Source organism: Ceratotherium simum, chromosome 2 (assembly GCF_057802395.1).
Source record: "Ceratotherium simum simum isolate JZ-2026a chromosome 2, ASM5780239v1, whole genome shotgun sequence".
Lineage (NCBI taxonomy): Eukaryota > Metazoa > Chordata > Mammalia > Perissodactyla > Rhinocerotidae > Ceratotherium > Ceratotherium simum.
In genome coordinates, this window is record NC_141901.1 from 94,263,762 (window position 1) to 94,278,089 (window position 14,328).

The 14,328-nt window shown below is 35.5% G+C and overlaps 1 protein-coding gene across 1 annotated transcript in view; it reads left to right on the plus strand.

Moving 5' to 3' along the window:
• DNAI4 (dynein axonemal intermediate chain 4) overlaps window positions 1-14,328 on the plus strand; it is a 99,565-nt gene that overhangs the window by 10,198 nt on the left and 75,039 nt on the right. The window lies entirely within an intron of this gene.

Consider the following 14,328-nt stretch of genomic DNA (forward strand, 5'->3'; position numbering starts at 1 on the left):
CTTTGAAAGACACTGTTAACAGAATGGAAAGAAAAACCATACAAGGGGAAAAATCAATCACAAAGCATATCTGATAAAGTACTTTTATCCAAAATATATAAACAACCCTCAAAACAATATTAAGACAAGCTAATTTTAAAAATGAGTGAAACTTTTGAACAAACACTTCGCCAAAGTACATATACAGATAGCAAATGAGGACCAAAAGATGATCAGCATTAGTCATGAGGGAAATGCAAATTAAAACCATGGGATACTGCTGCACACCTATTAGAATCACTAAAATTAAAAGACTGACCATACCAAATGTTGACAAGTATGTGGAGGAAATAGAACTCTCATATACTGCTGGCAGGAATGGAAAATGAAAAACAATTTGGCAGTTTATTTAATGTTAAATATATAGCCACTATATCATCCCGCTGTTCCACTTCTAGGTATTTACCCAAGAGAAAAAAAAGTATATATTTATACAAAGACTAGTACATGAATGTTCATAGCAGCTTTATTTATAATAGCCAAAAATGGAAACAACTCTAATATAGTTTTAATAAACAAATACTACATATTTGCATAGATATTACATTTACTGTTATCTTAGCTCAGGCTGCTATAACAAACTACTATAGACTAGGTGGCTTATAAACCAAGAAATTTATTTCTCACAGTTCTGGAGGTTGGAAGTCCAAGATTAGGCTGCCAGCATGGTCAGGTTCTGGTGAGGACCTTCTTCCAGGTTGCAGACTGCCAGCTTCTCATTGTATCCTCACATAGTGGTGATAGAGCTAGCTCTCTGGCCTCTTCTTGTAAGGCATTAATCCCATTCATGAGGGCTCCATCTTCATGACCTAATTATCTTTCAAATGTTCCACTTCTGAATACCATCTCATTGGGATTAGAATTAGGGTTCCAACATATAAATTTTGGGGGTACACAACCATTCAGTCCATAACAATCATATACATATTATATGCACAGTATATGCATTATGTACATATTATACATACATATATACAATGCACACATATTACATAGTATTAGCAATACTGTGAAAAAGGGATAATGCATCATGACCAAGTGGGGATAATGCATGCAAGGTTGTTCCAACACTTAAAAATCAATACTACTTGCCATATTAATAGACTGAAAAAAAAAAAGTGATCATCACAACAGATTAAAAAAAAGCATTTCAAAAAATTCAATGTCCATTCATGATTTAAAAAAAAAATTTTTTTAAACCTTTCAACTAACTTGAAAGAGAAAGGGTTTCCTCAGGGGCATTCTGAAAAACCTACAGCTAACATACTCAATGATGAAGACTGAAAGCTTTTCCTCTAAGATAAGGAGCAAGACAAGGAGGCCCACTTTCGCCATTTCTATTCAACATAGTAGTAGGCATTATAGCCAGAGCAGTTAGGCAAAAGGAAGAAATCAAATTCATCCAAAGTGGGAAGGAAAAATTAAAATTTTCTCAGTTCACAGATGATATGATCTTATTTGTAGAAAACCCTAAAGATTCCACATTAAAAAAAAAAAACAACTAATAAACAAATTCAGCAAAGTTATAGGATAGAAAATTGACAAATAAAAATCTGTTGTGTTTCTATACACTAGCAATGAACAATTCAAAAAGAAAATTAAGAAAATGATTTCCATTTACAATAGAATCAAAAAAGAATAAAATACTTAGGCAAAAACTTAACTGAGGATGTGAAAGACTTGTACACTGATGACTACAAAAATTGCTGAAAGAAATGAAAGAAGACAACAATAAATGGGAAAACATCCCTTGTTCGTGGATCGGAAGACTTAATATTGTTAAGATGTCAATACTACCCAAAGCAATCCACGGATTCAATGCAATCCCTATCAAAATCCCAATGACATTTTTGCAGAAGTAAAAAAATCCGTCCTAAAATTCATTTGGAATATCAAGGGACCCCAAATAGCTAAAACAACCTTGAAAAAGAAGAACAAAGTTGGAGGTCTCACACTTCCTGATTTCAAAACTCACTACAAAGCTGCTGTAATCAACACAGGGTAGCCCTGGCATAAAGGCAGACATATAGACCAATGAAATAGAATAGTGAGCCAAGAAATAAACCCTCACGTATATGGTCAAATGATTTTCAACAAGGATGCCAAGACTGTGCAATGGGGAAAGGACAGTCTTTTCTTTCTTTTGTTTTTTGCTGAGGAAGAGTTGCCCTGAGCTAACATCTGTGCCAATCCTCCTCTATTTTGTATGTGGGCCACCATCACAGCATGGCTTGACGAGTGGTGTGTAGGTCCACATCCGGGATCCAAAACTGTGAACCCCAGGCTGCCAAAGCAGAGCACACTGAACTTAACCACTAGGCCATGGAGCTGGCCCTGGGATGGTCTTTTCAACAAAGATGTTGGGAAAACTGGATATCTACATGCAAAAAAGAATGAAGTAGGACTCTTACCTTACACTATATAAAAAATAACCCAAAACGTATCAAAGCCCTAAAGGTAAGAGCTAAAACTGTAAAACTCTTAGACAAAAACATAAGGGAAGAACTTTTTGACATTGGATTTGGCAATGATTTCTTAGCTATGACACGAAAAGCACATACAATAAAAGAAAAAAATAGATATATTGGACCACATAAAACATTAGAAACTTCTGTGTTTCAAGGGGCACAACAACAGAGTGAAAGGCAACCCATAGGATGAAGAAAAAAATTTTTGAAAATTGTGTGTCTGATAAGGGGTTAGTATCCAGAACATACAAAGAACTCCTGTAACTCAACAACTGACAAACGGCTCAATTAAAAAATGGACAAAGGACTCAAACAGGTATTTTTCCAAAGAAGATATACAAATGGCCAGCAGCACATGAAAAAAATGCTCAACATAGCTAATCATTTGGGAAGTGCAGATCAGAACCACAATGAGATACCACCTCACACCCATTAGGTTGGCTACTATAAAAAAAAAACCAACAGCAACAGACTATATAGTGGTGAGGATATAGAGAAATTGGAACCTTTGTGTACTGTCAGTAAGAATGTAAAATGGTGTAGCCACTATGGAAAACAGTACTGTGGTTCCTCAAAAAATTAAAAGTAGAATTACCATATATTCTACTTCTTGGTCTATACCCAAAAGAATTGAAAGCAGAGACTTGAACAGATATTTCTTTGTACACTCATTTTCATAGCAGCATTATTCACAATAGCTAAAAGGTGGAAGCAAGCCAAGTTTCCATCAACAGATGAATGAAACAAAATGTGGCATATATATACAATGGAATATTTTTCAGCTTTAAAAAGGAAAAAAATACTGACACATGCTACAATATAGATGAGCCTTGAAGATATACTAAGTGAAATAAGCCAGTCACAAAAGGACAAATACTGTATGATTCCACTTGGGATGGGATACCTAGAATAGTCAAATTCATAGAGACAGAAAGTAGAATGGTGGTTACGAGGGAAGGGAGTAAAGGGGAGTTATTGTTTAATGAGTACAAAGTTTCAGTTTTGCAAGATGAGAAGAGTTCTGGAGATGGATGGAGGTGATGGTTGCACGACAATGTGAAAGTACCTAATGTCACTGAATACTTAAAAATGGTTAAGATGATGAATTTTATGTTATATGCATTTTACCACAGTTTTAAAAAATAGATCAACTTTTCCAGCATGGTGATGTGAAGAGCTCCAATGACCCACTCCACAGTGAAACTGGTAAAAATTATTTTTAGAAAACAACTATTTATTGCCTCAGGAAATGGACCTAAGGTGAGGGCCTGTGGTATTTGGGCCAAGATCACTCCCTCCTTTCCCCCTCCCAGCTTAGCAAGGCAGACACCCAGCTCTAGACTGCTCGCAGCCAAGAACGCAGGGCTCCCTCTCCCTTCAGCTCACATGACAGAGGACTTTCTTTTGCAGAAGTAGGACTGCAGTGTTTCTCATCCTGCTCCCAAATGCTTGCTGCTGAGGCTAAGTCCCAGGTAAGCCTGATTGAGAGGTGTGGACTCCTTTCTTCTGCCTAAACCCCACTGATGAGCTCTTGGGTGTGGCATACTGAGAATACTGGGGCCTTCCCCTGATTTGTGAGGTCATGGTTCAATGTCACAAGAAGCAAACTGAGAAAATCTCAGGCTCCTGCCCCAGCACCTCCATGGAGCACTCAACACCTAGAGTGAGGATGTCACTCATAGAGAAGTTTACCATTGTCTCTACTCCCAGCTCCAGAGACCTAGTGCAGAGATTTTATCTGGGGAGAGAAGCAAGCTGTAAAACAGCTCCTAATATCTTCTAAAAGGAACCAGCTTCATTTGCAACAGAGCATGGAGAAGTTTAAACCCAAGAGTTTCCTCAAAAACAGTGTAGGGGACCGGCCCCATGGCTTAGCGGTTAAGTGCGCACGCTCCGCTACTGGCGACCAGGCTTCCGATCCCGGGCGCGCGCCAATGCACTGCTTCTCCGGCCATGCTGAGGCCACGTCCCACATACAGCAACTAGAAGGATGTGCAACTATGACATACAACTATCTACTGGGGCTTTGGGGGAAAAAAAGGAGGAGGATTGGCAATAGATGTTAGCTCAGAGCCAGTCTTCCTCAGCAAAAAGAGGAAGATTAGCATGGATGTTAGCTCAGGGCTGATCTTCCTCACAAAAAAAAAAAAAAAAGGCAGTGGAGGTTGTGGTAAAAGGCAATTGGGTGAAGATTCATGGATCTAATGAAGATACATCCTAGACAATAGGCTGGCTAGTTTATAGGGAACTAGAGAATAAAGGATGCCAGGAGGAGCCTTTCTGGAGTGAGAACAAATATCAAACATTGGCCTCAGAAACTATTCCCTGGAAGGAGCTACAATTTGATTGAATTAGTTTGTACAGAATTTATGCCTCAGGGCATTGTTGAAACCAATCCAGCAATCAGCTGGCAATTAGTGAAGTTTAACAGCTGATTGTGGTCAGGGTAAGCATGGGAGAGAGCCCTAACAGTACCACTGTCATCCCAGGATGGTTGTGGGTATACCCAAAGCTGCACCTCCCTGAGGAGCAACATCAGAGGGTTAATGGTGTGTGGGGGTAAATGTTGGGAAGGGGCATATTAGTTTCCTAAGGCTGCCTTAACAGAGTACCACAAACTGTGACTTAAAACAATAGAAACTCATTATCTTACAGTTTTGGAGGCCAGAAATCTGAAATTTAGTTGTCAGCAGGTACATGTACCCTCTGAATATGCTAGGGAAGGATCTGTTTCTCTCCTAGCTTCTGGTAGCCTCAGACATTCCTTGGCTTGTAGAGCCATCACTCCAATCCTGTCTTCACGTTGTGTTCTCCCCATGTGTCTTCATGATGTCTTTCCTCTGTGTGTGTCTGTGTCCAAATTTCTCCCTTTTTATAAGGACATCAGTAATATTGGATTAGGGCTCACCCTAATAATCTCATCGTGACTTGGTTAAAACTGCAAAGACCCTGTTTCCACAATCTGAGGGTTAGGACCTAACTGGGGGTTAGGACTTCAACATATCTTCTTTTGAGGAACACCATTCATTCCATAATGAGGAAATAGACCTCACTAAAATAATCCAGGTTATCACTAAACAAATCAACAAGCAAATAGCAATAATAAGTTCTAGAGAGGAGGGAGGTACCAGTACCCAGAGTTGCTACAATATATTATCTAAAATCTTTGGTTTCCAACAAAAAATTATGGGGCCTGCAAAGAAATAGGAAAATATGACCCATACTCAAGAAAAGAAGCAGGCAAAGGAAACTGCCTGTGGGAGGAAACAGATGTCAGACTTAACAGAAAGAGATTTAATAGAAGCCATTATAAATAGCACCATAGAACTAAAGAAACCATGATTAAAGAAGTAAAACAAAGTACGATGACCATGTCACACCAAAGAATAAAAAGATAGATATTATAAAAAAGAACCAAATGGAAATTCTGGAATTGAAAAGCACAGTAGTTGAAACTTTAAAAATTCACCAGAGGAGCTCAATAGTAGATTTTAACTTATAGAAGGAAGAATTAGCAAACTTGAAGACAAATCAATAGAGATTACATAAGCCAAAAACAGAGTGGAAAAAAGAATGAAGAAAAATGAACAGAGCCTCAGAGAAATATGGGACACCATCAAACACCAACGTGCATAATGGGAGTAACAGAAAGATAGGAGAGACAGAAAGGAGAAGAAAAAAAAAATTCAAAGGAATAATGACTGAAAACACCCTAAATTTATTGAAAACCACACCCTATATCCAGGAAGCTCCGTGAACTCCCCAAAGGACAAAGGCAAAGTGACCCATAAACAGACATATCATAGTAAAAATGCTGAAAGTCAAAGACAAGGAGAAAATCTTGAAAGCAGCAGAAGAAAAGCAGTGTATCACTTATGAGGGAAACCCATTAAGATTTCAAGATAACTTTTCAGCAGAAACAATGAGGCCAGAAGGCAGAGGATAACGGATTTGAAGTTGTCAAAGAAAAAACTATCAACCAAGAATCTTATATCCAGCAAAGCTATCATTCAAAAAGGAAGACAAAATAAAGAGTTTCCCAAATAAACAAAAAGCAAAAGAAATTATTGCTTTAAGACCTACCTTACATGAAATACTAAAGGAAATTCTTCAGCTTGAAAGCAAGTAACCCAGACGGTAATTCATATCCACATGAACAAAGAACACCAGTACATGTAATTATAACACTATTAATGCATTTATTCCTTTCTTATTTGAAAAAAATGTATAAAATAATAAATATATGTAATATATTATTGGACCTATGACATCTAGAAGTGTAATATGTGTATAATATATTTGCAAGTAATAGTACACGGGAGGTAGGTGGAAGCAAAGCTGTAATGGGCTAAGGAAATGATGACAAATGGTAAGATGATCGTTATAGCACTGAGTTGTTATGTTTGTAACATTAATAGATGTAATGTGTGTAAAAATCATACCACAAAAGGGGGGAATAGTGAATAGAGCTATATAATGAGCAATATTTCTGAAATTAAGCTAATATAAATCCAAAGCTGATTTTGACAAGATGTGTATGATAAACCCTAGAACAACCACTTAGAAAAACCTCAAAAATATAGTGAAAAAAATAATTAATAAAATTAAAATGCTACATTAAAAAATATTCACTCAATGCAGAAGAAAGTAATGAAGGAGGAATAGAGGGCAAAAAAGACATGAGACATATGGAACTCATGAATTAAGATGGCAGATGTAAATCCAACTATATCAATAAGAACATTAAATGTAGACGGATTAAACAATCCAAATAAAGGGTATAGATTGTCAGACTGGATAAAAAACATGACCCAATGATATGCTCTCTACAGGAGACACACATTAGTTTCAAAGATACAAAGAGGCTGAAGTAAAAATGTGGTAAAGGATATATTACAAAAACACTAACCAGAAGAAAGCTGAAGTGCCTATACTGATATGAGACAAAATAGACTTTAGAGTGAAAAAAATGTTACTAGAGATAGAGACATTTTATAATGATAGAAGGGTCAATCCAATAGGAAGATATAAATATTATAAACATATATGCACATAATAACAGAGCACTAAAATATATAAAACAAAAACTGACAGAAATGAAGGAAGAAATAGACAATTCAACAATAAGAGTTGGAAACTTCAATCCCACTTTCAATAATGGACAGAACAACTAAACAGAAGTTCAACAAGGAAATAGAAGACTTGAACAACACTATAAACCAACTAGAACTAACATACATCTAGAAAACATTCCACCCAATATGCAACTGAATCTACATTCTTCTCAAGCATACGTGAAACACTCTGTAGGATACACCATATGCAAGGCCAGAAAACAAATCTCAACAAATTTAAAAGGGTAGAAATAATACAAATTATGTTCTTTAACCACAATGGAATGAAATTAGAAATCGATAACAGGGAAAAATTAAGGAAACTCATAAATATATGTAAGTTAGACAACACACTCCTAAATAACCAATAGGTCAAAGGAGAAATCAAAAGGGAAATTATAAAATACTTCAAGATGATTGATATTCAAGACACAATATACCAAAGCTTATGGGATGTAGCTAAAGCAGTGCTTAGAGGGAAATTTATATAAGTAAATGACTACATTAGAAAGAAGAAAGATCTAGAATTAATAACCTAACCTTCCACCTTAAGAAACTGGGTAAAAAAAGAGCAAACAACATAAAGTAAACAGAAGGAAGGAAATAATATAGATTAGAGTAGAAATTAATGAAATATTGAATAGAAAAATAATAGAGAAAATCAATGAAACCAAAAGTTGGTTTTTTGAAAAGTTCAACAAAATAGACAAACCTGTAGCTAGTTTGACCAAGAGAAAAAAAAAAGAGAAGACTCAAAGTACTAAAATCAGAAATGAAAGAGGATACGTTACCATCAACCTTACAGAAATAAAAAGGATTATTATAAATGACCAATTGTATCCCGACAAATTAGATAACTTACGTGAAATGGACGCATTCATAAAATAACACAAACTGTTTATCAGGGGAGCTGACTCAAGAGGAAATAGACAATCTGAGTATGCATATAATAAGGGAAGAGATTAAATCAATAATAAATAGATATAGGTAGGTAGGTAGGTAGGTAGATAGATACTACCCACAATGAAAAGCCCAGGGCTAGGTAGCTCTTTGTTGAATTCTACCACACATTTAAAGAAGAAGTAACACCAGTTCTTCACAAACTCTTCCAAAAAATAAAAGAGGAGGGAACACTTCCCAACTTGTTCAATGAGGCCAATATTATCCGGATATCAAAACCAGACAAAAATATCACAAGAAAAGAAAACTATAGACCAATATCTCTTATGCATATGGATGCAAATATCCTTAACAAAATTCTAGCAAACCAAATCTAGCAACATATAAAAAGAGTTATATACCATGACTGCATTAGTTTGCTAAGGCTGCCATAACAAAATATTACAGACTGAGTAATATTACAGACTTAAACAACAGAAATTTATTAGTTCTGGAGACTAGATGTCCAAGATCAAGGTGTCAGCTGGTTTCGTTACTTCTGAGGCATCTCTATGGCTTGCAGATGGCTACCTTCTTGCTGTGTGCGTACATGGCCTTTTCTTTGTGTGTGTTCATCCCTGTTGTCTCTTTGTCCTAATCTACTCTTCCTTTAAGGACACTAGTCAGATTGGATTAGAGCCCACCTTAATGGGCTCATTTTAACTTAATTATCTCCTTAATGGCTCTATCACCCAAAACAGTCCCATTTAGAGGTACCCTGTTAGGGCTTCATCATATGAATTTGGGAGGAGACAACTCAATCCATAACAATGACCAAGTGGGATTTATCCTAGGGATGCAAAGTGGTTTATCATCTAAAAATCAATTAATATAGTGATATCATATCCATAAAATAAAAAGCAAAAATCACATGATAACATCAACAGTTGCAGAAAAAGCACTAGTCAAAATCCAGCATTCTTTCTTGATAAAAACACTTAAACGAGGAATAGAGAGGAATTTCTTCAACCTGGTAAAGGATATTTATGAAAAACCCACTAACAAACATACTTAATTGTGAAAGACTGTATGCTTTGCCTCTGAGATCAGGAACAAGACAAATCCTTCTTGCCACTTCTATTAAGCAATGTACTGGAGGTTCTAAATTAGGCAATTAGGCAAGAAGAAGAAATAAAAGGCATCCAGATTGGAAAGGAAGAAGTAAAACAATCTCTATTTACAGATGACATAATGTATATAGAAACTCTTAAGAAATCCACTAAAAAACTATTAAAACTAATAAATGAGTTTTGTTAGGTTTCAGGATAAGTGATCCATATAGAAATAAAAATTGTATTTCTATACACTTGCAATAAACAATTTGAAAATTAAGAAAATTTCTTTCACAATAAAATCAAAAACAATAAAATACTTAGGAATAAGTTTAATAAGAGGAGTAAAATCTTATGCTCTGGAAACTATGAAACATTATTGAATGAAATTAAAGAAGATCTAAATAAATGGGAAAGCATCCCAAATTCATGGGTTGGAAGACGTACCATTTTTAAGATGGTGATACTCCCCAATCTGATCTATAGATTCAACACAATCTTATCAGAATCCTAGCTGACTTCTTTGTAAAAACTGACAATTGATTCTAAAATTCATATGGAATTGCAAGGAACCCAGAATAGCCAAAACAATCCTGAAAAAGAATAATAAAGTAGACAGACTCACACTGCCCAATTTCAAAATTTTCTACAAAGCAACAGTAATCAAGATAGTGTGATATTGGCACAAGGGTAGGCGTATAGATCAATGTAATGGAATTGAGAGTCCAGAAATAAACCCATATATCTATGGTCAACTGATTTTTGGTAAGGGTACCAAGACCATTCAACAGACAAAGGATAGTCATTTCAACGAATGGTGCTGGGATGACTGGATAGCCACATATAAAAAAATGAAGTTGGACCCTTACCTCACACCATATAAAAAAATTAACTCAACAAAGACCTATATGTAAAAGCCAAAACTAAAAGACTGTTAGAAGAAAACATAGGGGTAAATCTTCATGACCTTGGATTTGGCAAAGGATTCTTAGATATGACACCAAAAATAATAACAACAAAAAAAATAGGTGAATTGGATTTTATCAAAATTAAAAATGTTTGTCTTTCAAAGGCTATAATAAAGTGAAAAGTCAACCCAGAGAATGGGATAAAATATTTGCAAACCGTATATCTGTTAAGGGGTTTGTACGTGGAATATATAAAGAACTCTTACAAGTCAGTAATAAAAAGACAACCAAATTAAAAATTGGGCAAAGGATTTGAATACTCCTTTTGAATTTGAATTTCTCCAAAGTAGATATACAAATGGTCAAAGAGCACATGATAAGATACTTGGCGTCATTAGTCATCAGAGAAATGCAAATCAGAACCATAATGAGATATTTACTTCACACTCACTAGGATGGCTAGAATCAAAAAGTCAGATAACAAATGTTGATGAGGATGTGAAGAAATCACAACCCTCATACACTGCTGATGGGAATGTAAAATGGTCCTGCCACTTTGGGAAACAGTCTGGTAGTTCCTCAAAAGGTTAAACATAGTGTTACCATATGACCCAGCAATTCTACTCTTAGGTCTATATACCCAAGAGAAATTAAGATATATTTTCACACAGAAACTTGTACATGAATGTTTATAGCAGCATTGTTCATGATAGCCAAAAGGTGGAAACAACCCCAATGTCCATGAATGCACAAATGGCTAAACAAAATGTGGTATATCCTTACAATAGAACATTATTCAACCATAAACGGGAATGAAGTACTGATACATGGTACAACATAGATGAATCTTGAAACCATCATGCTAAGTGAAACAAGCCAGTCACAAAATTACCACATGCTATATGATTCAGCTCATATGAAAGTCCAAAATAGGGAAATCTACAGAAGTGTGAAATACGTTAGTGGTGGCCTAGCGCTGGGAGGGGAGACGAGGTTTAGGGAGTCATAGTTAAAGGATACAGAGTTTCTTCTTGAGTGATAAAAAGGTTCTAAAATTAACTGTGGTGATGGTTGCACATATCTATGGATATACTAAAAACCACTGAACTGAACATTTTAAAAGCTATTTTAAAAGATAATTAGTGCATATTGTGTGCAAATTCATTCCAATTTTGCATTTTGAAAATTGAGATACAATGGAAAATTCTTTTAAAAATTTACATTTTACCAAGGGACAAACAAAAATTGAAAATTGGAAGCTATTACAGAAATTAATATGAGTAATTTAAAAACCTTCCTTCAAAGATAATTCCAGGCCCACATGGTTTCTCTAATGATATATACCAAACATATATGAGCAAAAACAGAACAGGAAAAGTGATACTCCAAAACTCATTTTATGAGCTAGAATTATCTTGATATCAAAATCTGACTACAACAGTATAGAAAGAAACATTACACCCTATCTTGCAAACATAGATGGAGAAATCCTCAGTAAGATATTAGCAAAATTCAATAACAATAAAAAGAGATAATACCTCATGAGGAAGTTGAGTTCATACCAAGAAATTAAGATTGGTTTAACATTTAAAAATCCATAAGTGTAATTCACCACATTAACAGCTTAAAGGAAAAAAGCATATGATCATTTCAACACAGAGAGAAAGTATCTGATAAGATGAAATATTTATGCATGATTAAAAAGAAAAGATTCTTACGAAACTGGGAATCACAAGTAACTTTTTTTTTTTTTTTTTTTTTTTTTTTTGTGAGGAGATCAGCCCTGTGCTAACATCCGCCAATCCTCCTCTTTTTTTGCTGAGGAAGACGGCCCTGGGCTAACATCTGTGCCCATCTTCCTCCACTTTATATGGGACGCCGCCACAGCATGGCTTGCCAAGCAGTGCGTCGGTGCACGCCCGGGATCCGAACCAGCGAACCCCGGGCCACCGCAGCGGAGCGTGCTCACCTAACCGCTTGCGCCACCGGTCCGGCCCACAAGTAACTTCTTTAATCTGATTTAGGGTATCTATAAAATCCTATAGCAATGATTATGTTTATAGTGAACAGTTCTAAGAAGGATCCACTTCTACCCAACATTCTTGGAAGACTTAGCCAGTTCAGTATGGCAAGGAAAAGAAATGAAAAGTGTAAGAATTGCAAAGAAACAAACAAAACGTTGAATATTTGTAGATGACACAATTGTCCACATATAAAATTAAAAATCACCTACTGATAATTATTCAAATTAATAATAGAGCTTAGCAAAGTTATTGGATATCAAATAAAAAAAAGCAGTTGTATATTTATATACCAGCAACAAATGGTTAAAAATTACATATTTTTTTTCTTTTGTGAGGAAGATCAGCCCTGAGCTAACATCTGACGCCAATCCTCCTCTTTTTTGCTGAGGAAGATTGGCCCTGGGCTAACATCCGTGCCCATCTTTCCTACTTTATAAGGGACGCCACCACAGCATGGCCTGACAAGTGGTGCATTAGTGTGCGCCCGGGATCTGAACCGGCGAACCGCGGGCTGCTGCAGTGGAGTGCATGCACTTAACCGCTCGCGCCACCGGGCCGGCCCCAACATATTTTTAAATGATACCATTTATAATAGCACTAAAATGGGTTAAACACTTATGGATAAATATAACAAAAGAGGCACATACCTATATTTTAAAAACTATAAAATTTTATTGGGAGACATTAAAGAAGAGCCAAACAAATGGAGAAATAGACTATGTTTATGCATAAAAAGAGTCAATATTTATAAGCATAACACTAATGTCCAAATTTTGATTTATAGATTCTTTATAATTTCAGTTAAAATCTCAGAAGTTTTTTTTTTCATTATATTTTTTTCAGGAACTTGTCAAGGTAACTCTAAAATTTGTATGAAACTACTAAAGCCTAAGAATAGCCAAGATACTTTTGAATGAGAACTTGGTGGAAGGAGTTGCTTTCCTAGACACCAAGTTTAATAAAAAGTGTAACATTATCAAAGGGATAGACAGAGAGCCTACAAGTGACTTGAGCACATATAAACACTTGTCTTATAATAAATGTGCACTACAGAATAATGTGGAAATGACAGGATTTTCAAAAATTCTTGTTGAGACAATTGGGTATGCGTATGGAATAAAGATATATTGGCTTCCTTCCCTATACTATACACACAACTCAATCCCAGGCAAACATGAAAAGCAACAGATTGAAAAATATCTTCATAACTTCAGGATTGAGAATGGTTTCTTGAATGAGACATTTAAAGAATAAACCATGAAGGAAACCATGATAAATTTGACTACATTAAGACTGAGAACTTCTATTCATTAAAAGATACCACAAAGAAAATGAAGCCACAGAGTGGAAGAAGACATTTGTAACACATAAAACCAAAGGATTCATATTCAGAATATTTAATGAACTCCATTACCAATAAAAAAAGAGAACACAATAGAAAAGTGTGCAAAGGACTTGAATGGGGCATTCTCCTCCCAAAAAGGAAATTAAAATGGGAATAAATATGTAAAAAGAAGTTCAACTTTATGAAAATTAAAATCAAAACGAAATATCTGTATACCCATACCAGACTAGCTTGAATTTATAAATCTGATTGTGCAAGTTGTTGATGAGAATGTGGAGTAAGCTCTGTCACACAATGCTGGTAATCATGAAAATTGTTACAACCAATTTGGAGAATAGTTTGGGGTTATCTAACCAAGTTGACCCATCAATTTCACATCTATATGTCCCCTAGAGAAATGCATTCTCATGTATACTAGTATATACTTGTATATAAATGT